The 22512-nt window shown below is 43.0% G+C and overlaps 1 protein-coding gene across 1 annotated transcript in view; it reads right to left on the bottom strand.

Moving 5' to 3' along the window:
* zcchc7 (zinc finger, CCHC domain containing 7) overlaps window positions 1-22512 on the bottom strand; it is a 398044-nt gene that overhangs the window by 33455 nt on the left and 342077 nt on the right. The gene's annotated exons all lie outside the window — the stretch shown is intronic.

Here is a 22512-nt window from a genome sequence, read left to right as displayed (position 1 = left end):
ATAGCAGTAGAAAGAAAGCATTTCAGTAAGGGTGATCAGGCAGTGAAAATAATATGGGCAGATCTAAGGAACAGTGAAGATTTCAAGACTCAGGTGGGAGTTATCGACAGATCACAGGATCTACAAAGCTACAGGATGGCACTGGTGCAATAGTTAGAGATGACCTTGGTTCAGGATGATCAGGATATAGAATCGGTTTGGGTGGGGATGAGGAATAATAGGGGAAAGAAGACACTAGTGGGAGTGGTCTACAGGCCCCCAAACAGTAATCACGATGTAGGACGAAGTATACAAGAAGAAATATTGGGTGCTTGTGATTAGGGACTGTAATAATCATGGGTGGTTTTAATCTACATATAAAGTGGAAAAATCAGATCAGACTGGATGAGGAGTTTGTAGAATGCTTTCGAGATAGTTTCTTAGAGCAGCACGTTCTGGAACCAACGAGAGAGCAGGTTATATTAGACTTGGTAATGTGACAGGATTAATTAATAACCTCAGAGTAAAGGCACCTCTAGGTAGCAGCAACCACAATATGATTGAATTTTACAGCCAGTTTGAAAGAGAGAGGAGTGGGTCTAAGACTAGAATTTTAAACTTAAATAAGGGCAACAATGTGGGCATGAAAGCTGAGTTAGCTGAAGTGTTACTAGGGTTACTAGGCTTGGAAACAGATCAATAGAGAAGCAGTGGCAGCCATTTAAGGGGATATTTCAGAATACTTAGAATAAATATATTCCTACTATAAAGAAAAATTCTAAGGGGAGGACCCACCAACCGTGGTTAACTAAAGAAGTTAAGGAAAGCATCAACCCTGAGCAAAAAGCATATAATTGTGCAAAAATGAGTGGCACGTCAGATGATTGGCCAGAATATAAAGAATGGCAGAGAATGACTAAAAGGTTAATCGGGAAAAAAATTAGAGTATGAGAGGAAGCTAACTAGAAATGTAAAAACGGATAGCAAGAGTTTCTACAAGTATTTAAAAAGGACAAAAGTAAAGTGAGTATTGGTCCTCTAGAGAATGAGAATGGAGAGTTAATAGTAGATAATAAGGAAATGGCGGATGAAATGAACACATATTTTGCTTCTGTCTTCACTCTAGAGGATACTAAAAACATTCCAGTAATAGCTGTAAATCAGGAGGTGGAAGGAAGAGAGGAACTTGGTGAAATTACAATCACTAGGGAAGCGGTACTGAGCAAACTGATGGAACTGCGGGCTGACAAGTCCCCGGTCCTGATGGGCCAGGATCTTAAAAGAGGTGGCTAATGAGGTAGTAGATGCGTTGGTGTTAATTTTTCAAAAATCGCTAGATTCTGGAAAGGTTCCATCAGATTGGAAAATAGCAAATATAAGCCCTCTATTCAAGAAAAGTGGGGGGGGGGGGGGGGGGGGGGGTGGCAGGGGGTTGGTGGGAGGCAGAAAACAGGTAACTATAGGCCAGTTAGCTTGACGTCTGTCGTGGGGAAGGTTGTTAGAATCGCTCATTAAGGCGGCTATAGCTGGGCACTTAGAAAAACTCAAGGTAATCGGGAATAGTCAGCATGGTTTTGTGAAAGGGAAATCATGTTTAACCAATTTATTGGAGTTCTTTGAAAGAGTAACATGTGCTGTGGATAAAGGGGAGCCCGTTGATGTACTGTACTTGGATTTCCAGAAGGCATTTGACAAGGTGCCAGATAAAAGGTTATTGCGCAAAGTAGTAGCTCATGGTGTGGTGGATAACATATTAGCATGGATAGAAGATTGGCTGGCTGGCAGAAAACAGAGAGTATGCAGAAATGGGTTCTTTTCTGATTGGCATTTTGTGATGAGTGGAGCCCCGCAGGGGTCTGTGCTGGAGCCTCAACTTTTTACAATTTATATCAATGACTTAAATGAGAGAAGCGATGGCATGGTAGCTAAATTTGCAGATGACACAAAGATAGGTAGGAAAGTATGTTGTGAAGAGGACATAAGGAGGTTGCAGACTGATACAGATTGGTTGAGTGAGTGGGCAAAAATCTGGCAGATGGAGCATAACGTGGGAAAATGTGAAGTTGCCCACTTTGGCAGGAAGAATAAAAAAGCAGAGAATTTCTTAAACAGAGAACGACTGCAGAATTCCGAGATGCAGAGGGATCTAGGTGTTCTAGCGGCATGAGTCACAAAATGTTAGAATGCAGGTACAGCAAGTAATAAAGAAGGCTAATGGAATGTTATCCTTTTATTACTGGAGGAATTGAAAATAAAAGTAAGGACGTTATGCTTCAGTTATACAGGGCATTGGTGAGACCACATCTCAAATACTGTGTGTAGCTTTGGTCTCCTTATTTAAGGAAGGATGTAAATGCGTTGGAGGCGGTTCAGAGGAGGTTTACTAGATTGACTCCTGGAATGAGCGGGTTGTGTTATGAAAAAAGATTAGCCAGACTGGGCTTGTTTTCACTGGAGTTTAGAAGAGTGAGGGGAGATTTGATTGAAGTAAATAAGATCCTGAACAGTCTTGAAAAGGTGGATGTGGAAAGAATGTTTCCTCTTGTGGGTGAGTCCAGAACTAGGGGGCACTGTTTTAAAATTAGGGGTCGCCCTTTTAGGACAGAGATGAGATTCTTTTCCTGTCAGAGGGTTGTGCGACTTTGGAATTCTCTGCCTCAGAAGGTGGTGGAGACGGGGTCATTGAATATTTTTAAGGCAGAGGAGATAGATTCTTGTTCTTTGATTCCCTTGCCGAACATCGGGGGTAGTTGGGAGTGTGGAATTCGAGACACAAACAGATCAACCATGATCTTATTGAATGGCGGAGTAGGCCGAATGGCCTATTTCTGCTCCTAATTTGTATGGTCGTATGGCAGTAGTGATGTAGTTGGGATATGTAGAAATACAAAGATCAGGGAAGAATACAGCAGAAACAATGTGGTTATAATGGGAGATTTTAATGGTCACATAGACTGGGAGAAGCAGAACAGTTCAAGTCATAAAGGCAATAGATTTCTGGAATGTAATATGGACAGGTTTTTAGAACAATATGTTTTCGAGCCAACAAGGGAACACACCATACTAAATTTAGTGATGAGTAACAAACCAGAATTAGATAACAATCTGACAGCAAGGGAACATCTTGCGAATAGTGTTTGTAATGGGTTGGGGCGTACGAGGCAGAGAGAGTACTGAAAAAGGAAATATACTCCAATTGGCAAGATACGACAAGTGATGTTCCCCAGGGGTCTGTATTAGGGCCTCATCTTTTCACCCTTTATACCAAAGAGTTGGATAAAGGAATAAAGAGCTCTACATCCAAGTTTGCAGATTACTCTCAGTTTGGAGGCACAGCAAGTTATGAAGATGCTTAGTTGTGCAGAGCCTTGGTCAAACCCTCTTCTGGAGTACTGCATTCAATTTTGGGCATTACAAATGAGGAATGATATATTGGCCTCAGTGGGGGTACAGAACATATTCACTAGAATTATACCAGGGCCAAAAGGGTTACATTATGAGGACAGGTTAATAAGTTGCATACATTTGGCTTGTGTTCCCTTGGGTTTAGAGTCAGAGTCATCTATGGCACAGAAAGAGGCCATTCGGCCCACCGAGTCCATGATGACTCTCTGCAAAGCAATCCAGTCTGTCCCATACTCCCGCTCTATTCCTGTAGCCCTGCAAGTTTGTTTCCTTCAAGTGTCCAACCAATTTCCTTTTGAAATTATTGATGATCTCTGTCTCCACCAACCTTGTAGGCAGCGACTTCCAGGTCATTACCACTCGCTGTGTGAAAAAGTTTTTCTTCACATCCCCTCTGTATCTCTTGCCCAAAACCTTAAATCTGTGTCTCCTAGTCCTTGTACCATCAGCTAATGGGAACAGCTTTTCCCTGTCTACCATATCCAAAGCGGTCATAACCTTGTACACCTCTATGAAATCTCCTCACAACCTCCTTTGCTCCAAGAACAATCCCAGCTTCTCCAACCTAACCTTGTAGCTAAAATCCCTCATCCCTGGAACCATTTTGGTAAACCTCCTCTGCACCCTCTCAAGGACCTTCCTTGGTCCTTGGTGACCAGAACTGGATGCAATACTCCAGCTGTGCCCTAACCAGAGCTTTTTAAAGATTCAGCATAACTTCCCTGCTTTTACTCTATTTCGCTACCTCTATTTATGAAGTCCAAGATACTACATTGGAGAGACCAAACACAGACTGGGTGACCACTTTGCAGAACACCTCCATTTGTCAGCAACTGTGACCCCAAGCTTCCAGTCGCCTTGCTCCCATTCTGACTTTTCCATCCTTGGCCTGCTACAGTGTTCCAATGAAGCTCACGCACACTTGAGGAACAGCACCTCATCTTTTGATTGGACACTTTATAGCCAACTGGACTCAACATGTAGTTCAGCAATTTTAGATCATAGCCTCTGCCCCAATTTTTTTTGTTTCTTTGCTGGTTTGGCTTTTCTCTCTCGTTTCATTTCCTTTACTTTGCATTCAGACGGCAGCTATTCTGCCATTCACACCTCCTCTAGACATGCTGGAATGTACCTAGCCTGTACCTGAAACATCTCCTTAAAGATCACCCATTGCTCTGTTACAGTGTCTCCTGTCAGTGTTGGGTTTCATTTTACCCTGGCTAGATTCCCTTCTCATCCCATTGAAGTTAGCACTGTTCCAATTTAGACATTCTACTTTAAATTGTTCCTTGCTCTCCTCCATTACTAGTCTAAACCATATGATACGATGATTAAAGGCCTGCTACCCGACCCAAACCCGCCGGGACCCGCCGACATGTGTCAGGTTTGCTTTGGGTCGGGTCGGGCCCCTCTTTCAGGACCTGTTTTCGGGCTTGGGTCGAGTTGGACACACACGGTAAGTGCTCTGCTGGTAAGTATTGAAATTTAAAAACTTACTTGAGCTGAGAGTCCGGGACGAAACTGAGTCTGTGCAGTAAGCGAGTGACATCACTATGATGTCATCACGCATGCGCTGCAGCTTCCTAAACATTCCGAGTCGGAAGATAAGTGAAGGGATTGTCAGGTCAGGCTTGGGTCCGCTGTGGTTCGGTCGGGTTCTTTTTCCTGACCTGAGTAGGGCTTTAATGATGATCACTCTTACCCAAGCGTTCCCCCAAAGACACTTGGTCCACTTGGCCCATCTCATTCCCCAGCATCAGATCCAGCAATGCCTCCTTCCTAGTTGGACCGAGAACATACTAGTCAAGGAAGTTCTCCTGAACACACTTCAGAAATTTAGATGTTGAAGAATGATCAATCACTGCACAGAAGTGCTCAAGTCACTGGAGTGGGGTTTGAACCTATGACCTTCGGACTCGGAGATGAGAGTGCTACCACCGGAGTTAAACTGAATGATCACAGACATATGGTCTGCTGCACTAATAATTGCCAAGAGCCCATTCTTCAAGGGACCCCATACTGAGAACATCCAAACCAATAAACATTTGACGGCAATACAGTGAAATATTATTGAGGTAGCACAGTGTCTATAAATGCAGAAATAAGAATTATGGATAATTGCAAGCATATTCATTTTTCTAAGAAACCTAACTGTTTGGGATAAACAGGCGGCGCACAAGCAGCAGTTCCTTTAAGATGCGTGCATGCACAACAACCTTAACCCTCGCAGTGCAAGAAACGGGCTGCGTGCAGCAAAGGCAAATTAGAAGGAACATTGGTCTTAGCGCAGAGAGAACTAGAATGCTACAAAGTGCTCCATTTTCCACTAATGCTATCATTGAAGGATTTTTCAGGTCGAGATAGTGTACTCATCTGTAGTAAAATTCTTGTTGTTTTACTGAAGCTGATGCACTAGCCATTAAAAAAGGCAGCTTTTAAAAATTTCATTTTAAGATGTTGGAAACAATATCTACATCTGTTTTTACCTTGCAAAATTGCAGGTCAGCTTTGGGTAAGAATGTCAGATAACAAGCGCTCAACATAACATTGTGCCAGCCATGGTTTAATGGGTAGCACTCCTGCCTGAATCAGTAAGTCATGGGCTCAAGTCCCACTCCAGAAACTTGAGCACAAATGCTGACAGTACTGAGGGGTGCTGCACTATTGGAGGTGCCATCTTTCAGATGAGACGTAAACCCAAGGCCCCATCTGCTCTCTCAGGTGGACACAAAAGATCCCATGGCATTATTTTGTTCTCCCCTGTGTCCTGGCAAATATTCATCACTCAACCAACACCACAAGAAACAGATTATATGATCATTATCATATTACTGTTTGTGGGACCTGGCTGTGCGCAATTTGGCTGGCACTTTTCCTACATTGCAAAAGCGACTGTACTTCTGAAGTACTTTTGGCTGTAATGCGCTTTGGAATGTCCTGAGGCCATGAAAGACACTATATAAATGCAAGTCTTTCTTTTCAAAACACTGGGAACATTACATGAAAATACAATAAAATGACCAGATACATTTGTGAATTTACACTGTACCATGAAAATTGCAAATTTGCATGCGTCCACGTTCAACTCATCCATGACAAAATATTAATAAAATTTAATTATCTGCTTTCTACTGCTCATTGGAGAACAATATATTCCAGAATTTATCTGCAGGCACAGACAGAACAAGGGGAAAAGGATCTATTGGTGGAAAAGCCTCCATGTTACTATTTTAACAAACATTTAAATAATCTGTACTTGCAGACTGATATCTTGCAGATTACCACACTATCAAAATATAAAAGTAATAAGTCAGTAGATAGCAATACCTATGAACGATTCATCCCATCTGCTATCCTTGGTGAAAGCTTTTCATGCACCAGTAAACTCAGTAAATATCAGAAGATAAAGCGTAAGCCAACTACGCCATGGATTTGCTCCTAATGTCTCCTGAAAGTGCAGCCCGATGCGATTACAAATGATTTTCTCCTAATGTCATTTTACATAACCCTTTTTCTGCATGAGTAGTTACTACGGAATGAATGAATGTCATTAAAACAGTTAATCATTATCTTGCGACACAAGCCTCCCTCCCTCTCTCACATTGGAATCTCCATGACAAAGAACCAGGGGACAAAATGCATGGGCTGTCTGGGCAACCCATCTTAGCAAGTAATATTTTATGTAAATGCACTTGTCGGGCAGTTCCCTGGGTGACCTTGAGCTGTTCATATCAAAACTGACTTCAATCCGATAAGCGTTCTCTTCAAATAAAACTCATGATTGCATGTGTACGCAGGTACTTTTGACAACAGGCATATAATACACAGTAAAAGCTTTGTTATCCGGCACTTTACCAACAGGAAAGCTCTATTACCCGGAATTTCCTAAATCTTCCGAGGCTTGTCTCACAATGCCGAGTTTTCCCGAGTGCAGCCGATTGTTCTCGGCATTACTGTACTGTAGTTAGTGATGCTGCCGATATCATCTTCGTGGCACTGCTGGCAGTCCATCTCGTTGCGTCGCTGTGCTTATGCAGTATCATGATTTATCTCCCCATCACCTTCTACATCTAGTGCTTTAGTGTAATTTATACATGAAGTTTACTGTTCCTCAAGATTTCTGTATTATACATATTCTTGTTCTTTGCACGTAATAATTTTTCTTAAAATTAAAACTATTGCATTGTATTGCCTTGGTAGAACGACTCTTGATTAACCGGAATTTTCGATTACCCGGCATCTCTCAGGTCTGACTCATGCTGGATAACAAAGCTTTTGCTTATGCAGTATCACACAGGAGTAATCATTTTATACAGAATCTGTTTTAGGCATCAGTCAAGGTGCATCTGGCCAAGCTCTGTCATTCTTGAGACCAAAAATTTAAATCTCTAGATTGAATAAAGGAAGAATTCTTATTGGAGCACTGTTTAATAAACAGTTTCAGAAACAACTGGACTTTGAACTCTTACATCATGTTGTAATCCTACAAGAATACTTTGTTAATACATCAAACAACAATTACTCGGTCTAAAATAAATACAATCTAAAGCAGAAACAGTAAGTGTTGGAACAAGAAGACTGCAGTCACAGTATGGTTCATTGTAAGAATAAAATTAGAAGGGAAAATTTTAGCTTGAACACAGGAATGGGTACAGATAATCCCACCTTCAGCAGGGCCAAACTCTTGCCATAAACCTTTATTGAACTGTATACTAGGGCGACAAACTAGTAACGAGAAAAGTCTGCAAATTTGAAATAAAATATAAACCAGGTCAGTCGACAATTGTAAAGAGAAAAGGCACTACCAATGAAGTCAACAGTATAAGTGCCATAACCAGTCTTTTCTCTTTCCAGATGCTGACTGACCTGCTGTGTGTTTCCGTATTCTCTGTTTAACTAGTAATCTACTTCCATTTAGGGATTAATGTCTCCTTAAGTATCACTTTATTTCTGCAATTGTTTTTGTTTACAATTTGCCTCAATCTGTGGCCTTGTACTCCAGCTGTATGCATAGGTGATACAAATGTATGGTCAATATTTCAACGGAAAATGAAAGAATTAACTCCACCTGTTCACCTCTCACTGTTCCAATTGCTAACTGGATATTGAATCTGTACAACTCAATCTATGGCTTCTTTCTTTGGGCCTCCTTATCTCGAGAGACAATGGATACGCGCCTGGAGGTGGTCAGTGGTTTGTGAAGCAGCGCCTGGAGTGGCTATAAAGGCCAATTCTGGAGTGACAGGCTCTTCCACAGGTGCTGCAGAGAAATTTGTTTGTTGGGGCTGTTGCACAGTTGGCTCTCCCCTTGCGCCTCTGTCTTTTTTCCTGCCAACTACTAAGTCTCTTCGACTCGCCACAATTTAGCCCTGTCTTTATGGCTTCCCGCCAGCTCTGGCGAATGCTGGCAACTGACTCCCACGACTTGTGATCAATGTCACACGATTTCATGTCGCGTTTGCAGACGTCTTTATAACGGAGACATGGACGGCCGGTGGGTCTGATACCAGTGGCGAGCTCGCTGTACAATGTGTCTTTGGGGATCCTGCCATCTTCCATGCGGCTCACATGGCCAAGCCATCTCAAGCGCCGCTGACTCAGTAGTGTGTATAAGCTGGGGATGTTGGCCGCTTCAAGGACTTCTGTGTTGGAGATATAGTCCTGCCACCTGATGCCAAGTATTCTCCGAAGGCAGCGAAGATGGAATGAATTGAGACGTCGCTCTTGGCTGGCATACGTTGTCCAGGCCTCGCTGCCGTAGAGCAAGGTACTGAGGACACAGGCCTGATACACTCGGACTTTTGTGTTCCGTGTCAGTGCGCCATTTTCCCACACTCTCTTGGCCAGTCTGAACATAGCAGTGGAAGCCTTACCCATGCGCTTGTTGATTTCTGCATCTAGAGACAGGTTACTGGTGATAGTTGAGCCTAGGTAGGTGAACTCTTGAACCACTTCCAGAGCATGGTCGCCAATATTGATGGATGGAGCATTTCTGACATCCTGCCCCATGATGTTCGTTTTCTTGAGGCTGATGGTTAGGCCAAATTCATTGCAGGCAGACGCAAACCTGTCGATGAGACTCTGCAGGCATTCTTCAGTGTGAGATGTTAAAGCAGCATCGTCAGCAAAGAGGAGTTCTCTGATGAGGACTTTCCGTACTTTGGACTTCGCTCTTAGACGGGCAAGGTTGAACAACCTGCCCCCTGATCTTGTGTGGAGGAAAATTCCTTCTTCAGAGGATTTGAACGCATGTGAAAGCAGCAGGGAGAAGAAAATCCCAAAAAGTGTGGGTGCGAGAACACAGCCCTGTTTCACACCACTCAGGATAGGAAAGGGCTCTGATGAGGAGCCACCATGTTGAATTGTGCCTTTCATATTGTCATGGAATGAGGTGATGATACTTAGTAACTTTGGTGGACATCCGATCTTTTCTAGTAGTCTGAAGAGACCACGTCTGCTGACGAGGTCAAAGGCTTTGGTGAGATCAATGAAAGCAATGTAGAGGGGCATCTGTTGTTCACGGCATTTCTCCTGTATCTGACGAAGGGAGAACAGCATGTCAATAGTCGATCTCTCTGCACGAAAGCCACACTGTGCCTCAGGGTAGACGCGCTCGGCCAGCTTCTGGAGCCTGTTCAGAGCGACTCGAGCAAAGACTTTCCCCACTATGCTGAGCAGGGAGATTCCACGGTAGTTGTTGCAGTCACCGCGGTCACCTTTGTTTTTATAGAGGGTGATGATGTTGGCATCGCGCATGTCCTGGGGTACTGCTCCCTCGTCCCAGCACAGGCATAGCAGTTCATGTAGTGCTGAGAGTATAGCAGGCTTGGCACTCTTGATTATTTCAGGGGTAATGCTGTCCTTCCCAGGGGCTTTTCCGCTGGCTAGGGAATCAATGGCATCACTGAGTTCCGATTTGGTTGGCTGGATGTCCAGCTCATCCATGACTGGTAGAGGCTGGGCTGCATTGAGGGCAGTCTCAGTGACAGCATTCTCCCTGGAGTACAGTTCTAGGTAGTGCTCAACCCAGCGGTCCATCTGTTTGCGTTGGTCAGTGATTATGTCCCCCGATTTAGATTTGAGGGGGGTGATCTTCTTGATGGTTGGCCCAAGAGCTCTCTTCATGCCATCATACATTCCTCTGATGTTTCCGGTGTCTGAGGCCAGCTGAATATGGCTGCATAGGTGTTGCCAGTAGTCGTTTGCGCAACGCCTAGCTGTTCTTTGTGCAGTACTTCTGGCTGCTTTAAGTGCTGCGGATGTTAAATCGCTGGGGGCTTTCTTGTAGTTCAAAAGTGCAATGCGCTTAGCGGCTATGACAGGTTCCAGCTCTTCATTATGAGATTGAAACCAGTCTGCATTTCTCTTCGCATTTTTGCCGTAGGTGGTCAAAGCTGACTCATAGATGGCGTCTCTGATGTGGGCCCACTTGGTCTCAGCATCCCCTGTGGAAGTGTTTTGAAGGGCTGTTACAAGTGAATTTAGAAATTTTTGTAACAGCTGTGGGTGAAAAATTCTGCTCGTGTTGATGCGCGGGTGGCCCTTCTGCTTGGAATGATGCAACTTCTTTGGTCTGAGTCTAACCTTGCTGCACACCAGGGAGTGGTCGGTGTCGCAGTCCGCACTGTGGAAGCTGCGTGTGATTTGAACACTGTTTAAGGCGGCTCGCCTTGTGACAATGAGGTCTAGCTGGTGCCAACGACGTGATCTTGGGTGCCTCCATGAAACCTGGTGACAGGGTTTAGTGTGAAAGAACGAGTTGGTGATGCAGAGGTTATGATAGGTACACAACTCAAGCAGTCTCTGCCCGTTCTCATTCATCCTTCCAACGCCATAGCGCCCAAGGCAGGAGGGCCATGAGTCATGGTCGGCCCCAACCCTGGCATTAAAGTCCCCCAGCAGGAATAGGTGTTCGGTGTTGGGGATGCTGCTAATGATGTTATGGAGTTGTTCATAGAACTGGTCTTTAGCTTCAGGTGCGGAACAGAGTGTTGGAGCATAGATGCTGAGTAGGTGTACTGGACCAGAGGTGGTGAGCAGTCGGATGGACAGTATGCGTTCCGAGCCATTTGAGGGAGGCTCTATCATGCTGAGCAAGGAGTTTCTGATGGCGAAGCCCACTCCATGCTGTCTTGGTTCTTCAGGATCCCTGCCCTGCCAGAAGAAGGTGTAGTCTTGCTCTGCTAGAGAGCCACTCGCGGGGAGGCGAGTCTCCTGAAGTGCTGCAATGTCCACATTGAGTCTACTGAGCTCGTTGTTAATGATGGCGGTCTTCCGAGAATCGTTGATTTGTGTAAGGTCTTCCGACAGGCCAGGACACATAGTTCTGACGTTCCAGCTTGCAAAGCGAAGGGCTGGTACCTTCTTTCCTTTTTTCATGTTGTTTGGTGCGGTGTGTCTAAACTCTGCATATTTAATATGCAGACAAATATTTTACTGTGATCGTCTGGATCCAGGTGGAAGTTAGGAAAACTTTCCCAAGAACAAACAACTGCTAGACAACTCCTTACTGTCTGGTACATTCTTCAGTGTGTAATTTACGTTAGTGGTTGAACAAACCTGCATACAGCAATAGTTTCCCCACTTAAGGGGGATTATTAATAATCACAAGGCAAACATGGAATTTGTCTACATGTGATGGGGGAGAGGGCATTCCACACTTGGTGTATATTGTGTCATTCACATAAAGGTAGACAAATCCATTAATGTACCTCACCTCAAAGATCTTTGATGGCTTGACTTAGCCTGATTGGTGTACATCAACCCCTGCTGGAAATGCTGTGTAGGATGGATTGTTCTGACCAATGACAGAAGTTACAGGGGGCAAAAATACAAAATGTGGAAAAGTGTGCAAAGGTGGAAATTGTAGAATTTGCCTTTAGGTCATCCAATTATTCAAGTAAAAAATTGGAGTAAGACAGGTTAGGGTATGTGGCCCAAATAAGCTTTCTTTACACAAATGCATGGAGTATAAGGAAGAAATAGAATGAATTGCAGGCGCAAGTTCAAATTGGAGGGAGTGACATGCTAACCATTACTGAGATACAGCTGCGAGATGGTCAGGACTGGAAACTAAGTATACCAGGTTATGAGATCTACAGGAAAGATATAGAAAATGGTAAAAGGGAGGAGTAGCCTTTGTAATTAAGGATGAAATCACTTCAATGGTAAGAAGATATAATGAAAGGTAACCAGGCAGTGGAGACTTTATGGATAGAATTAAGAAATAGAAAAAGATTTAAGACTGTAGTGGAAATTGTGTATAGGCCCCTTGGTAGCAGTTATGAAGTAGTAGATTGTATAAATGCAGAGATTAGACAAGCATGTCGCAAAGGCAAAGTGGTTTTAATGCAGGATTCTTGAGTGTGTCCAGGATAGTTTTCTGCAGCATTATGTCCTTGGATCAACAAAGAGGCATGCCATTTTAGATTCAGTAATAAGTAACGAGTCAGATTTAGTTAACAGCCTAATGACGCGTGAACATTTATCTAATAGCGATCATAATATGATAGAGTGCAACGTAATGTTTGAAGGGAAGAAATGCCAAAAAGCTACTAAAATTCTAGATTTAGGTAAAGCGGACTTCAATGCAATGAGACAGAGACTGTCCATATGTTAATGGGTAAAATAAAGAAGATCAGTGGGAGGTGTTCAAAAGAGAATTTAATGAGATACGGAACCAGTTTATACCCCTAAGGGGCAAGAGCTCTACTTGCCAAAAAACACAGCCAAGGACCACCAAGAGGTAAGAGACAACACAAGACTAAAAGCATACAAAAACGCAAAAAAGAAAATACAGATCTTGTCAAATGGAAAAGGTACAAAGAAAGGCAAAGGGTGGTAAAACAGATATTAAAAGCTACAAAAAGGAGAATGAAAAGAAATTTGCAAGGGATATCAAAATCAACACAAAAAAAATGTACAACTATATTAAGAAAAAGAGGGTGGTCAGGAGAAATGTGGATCCCCCTGCAAACTGATAACAGTGATATTGTCAATGAAAATAAGAAAATGGTGAACTTGAATAATTACTTTGCATCGGTATTTACAGTAGAGGAAGAGGTCAACATAAGAACATAAATAGAAGCAGGCGTAGACCAGATGGCCCCTTGAGCCTGCTCTGCCATTAAATATGATCATGGCTGATCTTCTGCCTCAACTGTACTTTCCTGCCTTCTCTCCTTACCCCTTAATTCCCTGAGACCAAAAATCTATCTCAGCCATGAATATAATCAATGGTGGAGCATTGACAATCCTGTGGGGTAGAGAATTCCAAAGATTCACAAACATTGAGCGAAGACATTTCTCATCTCAGTCTTAAATGATTGACCTGTACCCTGAGACTGTGCCCCATGTTCTAGATTCCCCAGTCAGGGGAAACAACCTCTCAGTGTCTACCCTGTGACGGCCATTTCAGAATCTTGTATGCTTTAATGAGATCACCTCTCATTCTTCTAAACTCCAGACAGTATAGACCCAATTTACTCAGCCTTTCATCATAGGGCAGGGGTCTGCAACCTTAATATCAACAAGAGTCACTTAAAAAAATTTAGTCAAAAAACACACTATCTTAAGAGCCTGTTACTGAAATGCCAATAATAATGAAAAACAAGAGACACACACATTTCAACATTTTAGAGGTTCTTACAAAAAGTTGTTAATTGAATGATTGGTCTTTCTCAGAGGTACAATGTTAATAAGAGTTTAAAAAAATGAAACAAACCATTTAATTACCATCAAAATGGGTTTTATCGATCAAGGTCAGGAGCTGCACGAGTCCTTAATTAGCGCAACTGCCTGTAGACCCCTGTCATCATATGACAATCCTCTCATCCCAGGAACCAATCTAGTGAACCTTCACTGGACCGTCTCCAAGGCAAGTATATCCTTCCTTAGATACAGAGACCAAAACTCCGCACAGTACTCCAGGTGAGGTCTCAAAGCCCTGTACAATGTAGCAAGGCTTCCTTATTCTTGTACTCTAATCACCTTGCAATAAAGGCCAACATGATATTTGCCTTCCCAATTGCTTGCTGTACCTGCATACTAACTTTTTGTGCTCCCTGTACAAGTACAACCAAGTCTTTCTGAATATTAACATTTCAAAGTTTCACGCCTTTTAAAAAATATTCTGCTTTTCTATTCTTACGACCAAAGTGAATAACTTCACATTTCCCCATATTCCACTCCATCTGCCACCTTGTTGCCCATTCACTTAACCTGCCTATATCTCTTTGCAGCCTCTGTGTCCTCCTCACAGCTTACATTCCCACTTAGCTTTGTATCAGCAGCAAACTTGGAAACATTACTCTCGATCTCTTCATCTAAGCCAATAACACAGATTGAAAATAGCTGAGGCCCCAGCACTGATCCTTGTGGCACTCCACTAGTTACAGCCTGCCAACTTGAAAATGCCCTGTCTATCCCTATCCTCTGCTTCCAGACCATTAACCAATCCTCCATCCATGCTGATACATTACCCCGGATATCCTAAGGAAACTAATATGAATCAGGGACAGGCACTCACCAAAATTATTTAAGTAAAGTAACAGTAATAAAGAAAATAATGGCACTTAAAAGTGAGAAATCCCCAGGACCGAGGGCATTGTCTAAAAATTAGAACCAGACCTTTCAGGAGTGAAATTAAGAAACACTTCTACATGCATCAGGTGGTAAAAAGTTTGGAACTCTCTTCACAAATGGTCATCAATGCTAGATGAATTGTTAATTTTAAATCTGAGATTGATAGATTTTTGTTAACCGAAGATATCAAGGGATATAGAAATAGGTCACAAATCAGTCACGAGCTCATTGAATGGCAGAACAAGCTCGAGGGGCTAAATGGCCTACTCTTGTTTCTATGTTACAGTGAAAACTTTTGTAGAGAGTAAACTGCCCCTTGAAAGAGCAGCAAATATACTGGTAACCTAAAAAGTACCTGCACAAATAGGCATGCATAAAGTATCTACAGTTGGAAAAACCCTGGTAACATCACATCATTATGACAGGAGTAAACTATGATCAAAAGCTATTTATCAAGAAGCAATGCAACACAGATAGGAGATAACTCAGAAACAATTACACTAGGGTAACTATTTCTCTCACCTAAACTGCTTTGCCTGGCATTATGGATCCTTCCCAAGTCACTGCGGTGGTAGCATGTTGTTCATCCTGTGATCCCATCTTGGTCTATCCTTCTATTGTGCTGGCCCCTTCTTGACATTCAAACGCACTGCTCTCTACTATCCCTCCCATCATCTTTTTAAGATCCTCCTCATTTATTGCAATTCCTAGGTCCCCAGGAAACCTCACTGAAATCTCTATCCTTTTGTTTGACCTCAGCCTCTGCATCCTTGGTGATTTTAATCTTAACTTGAACTCCACTCATTTCCCTGCCTTGCTTTTCTCCCCAAACCACACTCACGCACACATAGCCATCTCCTTCATCTTGTAATTTCCTGTGGTGTGGACAGTGTTGCTGAGATGGTTTCCTCCAATTAATTTCTTATCTCCACTCTCCTACTCATTCTCCTTAGTGCCACGAATTTCTCCAATGCTAATTTCCATTCTGGGATAAAATTCTCTCCAGCTAACTCCCAAGTATCTAATTCTGACCTCTTTCTCCTTTGGCCTGCCATGTACGATATTGACTCCTCTGCTAATCATTTTTACATTACAACCTTTGTGCCACTTTTGACACCCTTGTCTCCTGTAGATCTCACACCTCAAATTTACTGACTGTAAGCTTGAATGTACTTGGGGATTGACAGGCTTAGCTGTATACAACCAAATCTAACTGGTTCACGATCAGCTATACCATGGCTCCTTCTCCCTGGCCAAAACTGATTATTACTCGGAGATAATTCTACAGAACAAATACACCTCCAAACTCCTCAACTTTAAAGTATCTCATCAGTCCTTTCCTCACTGTTAATTGTGTATCTATTGTTTAATTATATGCAGGTGGAGAGTGTTAATTGGGGTCTTACTTGAGCACCTATAAGGAGACACTTATTGTGACTGGTGAAGGTTTTGAGTGAGGAGCTACTTGTTTGTAATCCTTTTTACTCTGTACAATGAATGTGAAATGGAGTAAAGATAGGCTCCAGCATCATCCTTCCACAAAAAGCTTTCTGAAATTTAACACTCACTTCAAACTATGAACTATAAAGGATTGATGAACTCCTTTGTTTTATTTATTCCTTCTCAGGATGTGAGCATCTCCATCAAGGCTGGCATTTATTGCCCATCCTTAGTTGTCCTGAGAGGTTTGTGCTAGGCCACCTTCTTGAAAAACTGCAGTCCATATGCTATTCTTTGAAACGGTTTCACAACTCACTGGCTTGCTAGGCCACTTCAGAGGGCAGTTAAAATTCAACCATGTTGGTGTGGGACTGGAGAATTCAAATTCTCAAACTGAACTGATGGGGATTTGAACTCATGTTCAATGGACCATTAGTCTATGCCTCTGGATTTCTAATTCACTACCAGACTACCATATATGGCATGTATGTATGCATTACTGCCACTGAATCCTCCGACTGCCTCTCCCTCCTTTCCTCAACTACTGTTTCACCCCATTATCTTCTCAGCATTCATTTCATGCATGAAGCCCCTTTCCTTGTAATTGCTGACCTTTCCATTTCGTTTCCTTGACCCCATGTGGGTTAGCATCATCAGCATGCCTCTCTCCTTTGTCACTTTCACAAGCTCCTTCAAGACTGCCATCATCACCCATCTTTTCAAGATACCCACCTTAAGCTCACCATTCTCTTCAACCTTCCCTTTCTTTACAAATTTTTTGGGTTTATTTGGGTGCTAACTAGGGTCACACCTCTGCCAGCATTTATTATTCGAGATTGTGCAATCTGGGTTTCTACCTACCCACACTTTTGAATCTCAGAAACAACATCCTATGCGACTGTGACTATACTCTTCTGTCCATCTTCCATCTACTTGTCTACTATAGAGGAGACATCTTTATTGCCTATGATGTTGTTAACCATTCTAACCTCCTCCACTGTCTCTCATCTGCAGACTAGCTCCCTCGCAAAACTGAGGTCAATGGGAATCAGGGGGAAAACCCTCCGCTGGCTGGAGTCATACCTAGCGCAAAGGAAAATGGTTGTGGTTGTTGGAGGTCAATCATCTGAGCTCCAGGACATCACTGCAGGAGTTCCTCAGGGTAGTGTCCTAGGCCCAACCATCTTCAGCTGCTTCATCAATGACCTTCCTTCAATCATAAGGTCAGAAGTGGGGATGTTCGCGGATGATTGCACAATGTTCAGCACCATTCGTGACTCCTCAGATACTGAAGCAGTCCGTGTAGAAATGCAGCAAGACCTGGACAATATCCAGGCTTGGGCTGATAAGTGGCAAGTAACATTCACGCCGCACAAGTGACAGGCAATGACCATCTCCAACAAGAGAGAATCTAACCATCTCCCCATGACATTCAACGGCATTACCATTGCTGAATCCCCCACTATCAACATCCTAGGGGTTACCATTGACCAGAAACTGAACTGGAGTAGCCATATAAATACCGTGGCTACAAGAGCAGGTCAGAGGCTAGGAATCCTGAGGCGAGTAACTCACCTCCTGACTCCTCAAAGCCTGTCCACCATCTACAAGGCACAAGTCAGGAGTGTGATGGAATACTCTCCACTTGCCTGGATGGGTGCAGCTCCAATAACACTCAAGAAGCTCGACACTATCCAGGACAAACCAGCCCGCTTGAATGGCACTCCATCTACAAACATTCACTCCCTCCACCACCGACGCACAGTGGCAGCAGTGTGTACCATCTACAAGATGCACTGCAGCAATGCACCAAGGCTCCTTAGACAGCACCTTCCAAACCTGCGACCTCTACCAACTAGAAGGACAAGGGCAGCAAATGCATGGGAACACCACCACCTGCAAGTTCCCCTCCAAGTCACACACCATCCTAACTTGGAACTATATCGCCGTTCCTTCACTGTCGCTGGGTCAAAATCCTGGAACTCCCTTCCTAACAGCACTGTGGGTATACCTACCCCAAATGGACTGCAGCGGTTCAAGAAGGCAGCTCACCACCACCTTCTCAAGGGCAATTAGGGATGGGCAATAAATGCTGGCCTGGCCAGCGTCGCCCACATCCCATGAATGAATAAAAAAAAACATGGCATTGATCTTGCCTGGTTCCACTAATTGCATGATGCCTGCATCACCAGTGCGTCCAACAGCTTCTCCTCTGCTGCCTCATGGTCATGTAAATTTGAGCCTTCTTGTTCACCATTAACTTGCTCTGTTTGACGATATAATCTGGAAGCATGGAATTGGCTTTCACATGTATGCTGGGAGTCAGTTCTACCTCCCCTATTGATGCAAAGCCTATTTCTACCTTCTCCAACTGCCAATCCAACATTGAAACCTCGATTAGCCTTCAAGGTTCCTTCATCTTACTGTTGGCAAAACCGACTTTATTTTTCTTCTTGCTGGCACCTTTGTGCTTCTAACTGGCTGCCACCTTAAGCTGAGTGAGAAGGTGCAGAATCTTAGCATACTGCTCAAAACAGAGTTCAGTTTCCTCCCTATATCCACTCCATTGCCAATATCAATTACTACAACCTCCACTGTGCCCCCATCTCACTCATCTGACCGAAACCAACTCCATACCGTCAACTTGAGGCTTGAACTTCTCCCATACTCTTCTTGACAGTACCCTGCCTCAACTCAGCACAAGTTTCAAAATATCACAGCCTGCATCCTCACCTGCTTAGACTGAACACCCCTCCCATCTCCCCACCCCCCCCCCAACCCCACCCCCTCAACAACACCCCAACCAACCTGATCTTCTCTGAGCTTCATGGTAGCCCTCATATGCTTGTCTAGTTTCCCCTTAAATGCATCTATACTATTCGCTTCAACCACTCCCTGTGGTAGCCAGTTCCACATTCTCACCACTCTTTGGGTAAAAACGTTTCTTCTGATTCCTTGGTGACTATCTTATATTGATGACTTCTAGTTATGCTCTTCCCCACAAGTGGAAACACTCTCTGTATCCTCTCTATCAAAACCTTTCATAATGTTAAAGACTTCTATCAGGTCATCCCTCAGCCCTCTTTTTTTCGAGAGGAGACCCAGCCTGCTTATGCTTTTCTGATATGTATACTGTTACAAGGGTTTTATTTTTGTATTTAAAAAGTCTTAGAATTGTGCATTTTAAAAAACTGGAAAAAGAGGATTTTCAGTAGACATGGACACCTGCAAATAGCTGAAATTTTTGGATGTTGACTTTAAATACAAGAATAGGAAAAGCAAACAGTTTCAAGGAAGCCAACCAGGGGTTTGTGACCTCATCAGAGCAACACGTTGAATGACAGGGGAGACAGTGTGTCTGGTCATGTGATCAGCTCAAAGGTTTTTTGCTTTCATTTTGAACCTTTTTAAAAAGCAGTGATTTGGACAAAGAGCAGGCATTTGAAATTCTGTTTCTGACCTGCCTGGAGATAAAAGCAGAAGACCCAAAAAAGATCTCTCTCTGTAAAGGAAACTTGCATCTTTTAAAAAGAAACTCTGTATTTGAAAGGTGGCAGATTCCTATTGCCTCCTGTCTCTGAAGAATTCCTGCATCCGGTGTGGTTCCTGTTTCCTCCTTTGTTTTGGGAAATCCTGGAACCTGAAGAAAACTTCTGCTATATTGCTGCTGTGAGTCCTAAGCAGACCTGTTGCTACACCCTTACTGAAAGACTTATGTGATGCCTGCTGTAGCCCTATTGCCTTGAATGCCTACCCATCACAGACTGTTCATCAACCTCGTCTGGACAGACTTCGAGTGGCATCTGACTATTTGACTCTGGGACACCTCACCCAACCAAAGAATTTCCGACTGGAACGTGACAAACTGATTTATTTTATTATAACTTTTATTTACATGAAACAGCTGTAAACCAGAATCCTTTTTTCCCCCGGTTAACTTTTTTTTTGAATGTGAGTGTGTGTGTGCATGAAGACTAGGGAAATAAGTTGCTTTCATATATGTAGTTAGTGGTTAAGACCTTTTTTTCCTAATAAAGTGTTAATGTTTTTTGAAGAAACCTGGTTGGTATGCTTTATTCTGGGGGCAAATAGAGTGTTTAATTGGCTATTCTTCGGTAGGTGGGAGAATTTATTGATCTGCTGTGACCCATGGAGAAGTGGGACTGAAATATCAGTGTATTTCTTCCGCCTTGATCATAACAATACCCATGCATTTCTGGTATCGTCCATGTAAATCTTCACTACAACCTCTCCAGTGCCTCCATATCCTTTTTATAATATGGTGACCAGAACTGCATGCAGTACTCCTAAGTGTGATCTAACCAAGGTTTGATGCAGGTTGAGCAAAGCTTGCCTACTTTTCAATTTTATCCCTCTATAAATAAAGCCTAGTGCTTGATTTTCTTATTTTATGGCTTTGTTAACCTGTGGCACAACTTTTAATGATTGGTGTATTTGTACTCAGAGATCCCTTTGTTCCTCTACCCACCTAGACTTGCAACTTCCAAGTAATAAGTGACCTCCCTATTCTTCCTACCAGATGTACTACCTCACATTTATCTGTGTTGAACTTCATTTGCCAATTATTTGCCTATTCTGAAAGTTTGTTAATGTCCTCCTGTAAATTGCCGCAGTTCTCCTCAGCATAGAAGCTAGATCTATATACTGCTCACTATTTTTTGAATATAATGGAGAATAGGACCATGCTGTCAAAAAGGAATGCTGCCTGGATTTATGCCAGAATACAAAGAAAGCATTTGCCTTTGCTTCAGGCCAGGGGTCACTTTAATTGCTTGCTAGGTCTTTGTAACTGTTGAAGGAACTTGTTCCACATCCCGCAAGAAGTTTTTTTTCCACTATCAATATGGGTCTGGAGTACTTAAAAATCTCAGCACAACCACAAGCCCCACAAGTGCCTTATAGCATATCACTAGTAACAAGCAGCTTTTCCGAGACACATTAAATATTTGCACTGTGGTACATTGCTCTTGAAGTACACTTAGCCCTTAGCTGAATGAATAGTGAAGCTATTGCTTCCGCCATTGAGGAAGATCCTACAAGCCCTTAATGGATGTCAACACTTGAATTTGTTGTATTTGTTTCTGTGCATGAGTAGCCTTTGCATGAGGAAAGCCGGGTTCTTTGTCCTTATTGTCTGCCCTTTGTTTCTCTGGTCCAAAGCCTATATTAGTGTTAGCTTTTAAAAGCTTTATTTGGTCCCTGGAGCCTTTTGGCCTTTCTTAAAAGGTCTGTGTGAATTAATAATCCATTACTTCAGTGTGAAGTCAAAGACAAATATTACATGGTGTGATTAATTAGTTGTTGTATGAAAGCAGAAGCTTATGTAAAATCAATCAGAAAAACTGGAGAAGTTTTGCAGTAAACTTTTACAAAACAAAAAATGGTCAGTTTTTTTCCCTGCAGAGTTTAATTGTTTCTTCCAGTAAAGCAGCACATAATTTTGACTTAAAAACAGAAAGTGCTGGAAATACTCAGCAGGTCAGGCAGCATCTGTGGCGAGAGAAGCAGAGTTAATGTTTCAGGTCGGTGACCTTTCATCAGAACTGGCAAAGGTTAGAAATGTAATAGGTTTTAAGCAAGTAAAGCAGGGGTGGGGGAGAAAAAGAACAAAAGGAAAGGTGTGTGATAGGACAGAGGGCCGGAGAGATTAACTGACAGGGAGGATATGGGGCAAAGCATTAGTGCAGAGAGAGTATTAATGACAGAATAATGAACAGCTCTAGCCAAAAGCACAAACATGAAAATGAGGTGCTGTTCCTTGAGCTTGCGTTGATGTTCACTGGAACACTGTAGCAGGCCTAGGACATAAACGTGGACATGACAGCAGGGGGGTGTGTTGAAATGGCAAGCAACCGGAAGCTCAGGGTCATGCTTACAGACTGAGCGGAGGTGTTCCGCAAAGTGGTCACCCAATCTGCGTTTGGTCTCCCCAACGTAGAGGAAACCACATTTTGAGCAGCGAATATAGTATACCAAATTGAAAGTTGTACAAGTAAATCGCTGCTTCACCTGGAAGGAGCATTTGGGGCCTTGGATGATGATGAGAAAGGAGGTAAAAGGGCAGGTATTACACCTCCTGTGATT

The sequence above is a fragment of the Heterodontus francisci genome, chromosome 4 (assembly GCF_036365525.1).
Source record: "Heterodontus francisci isolate sHetFra1 chromosome 4, sHetFra1.hap1, whole genome shotgun sequence".
NCBI classification, from domain to species: Eukaryota; Metazoa; Chordata; class Chondrichthyes; order Heterodontiformes; family Heterodontidae; genus Heterodontus; species Heterodontus francisci.
This window is presented reverse-complemented; position numbering and strand designations above follow the sequence as displayed.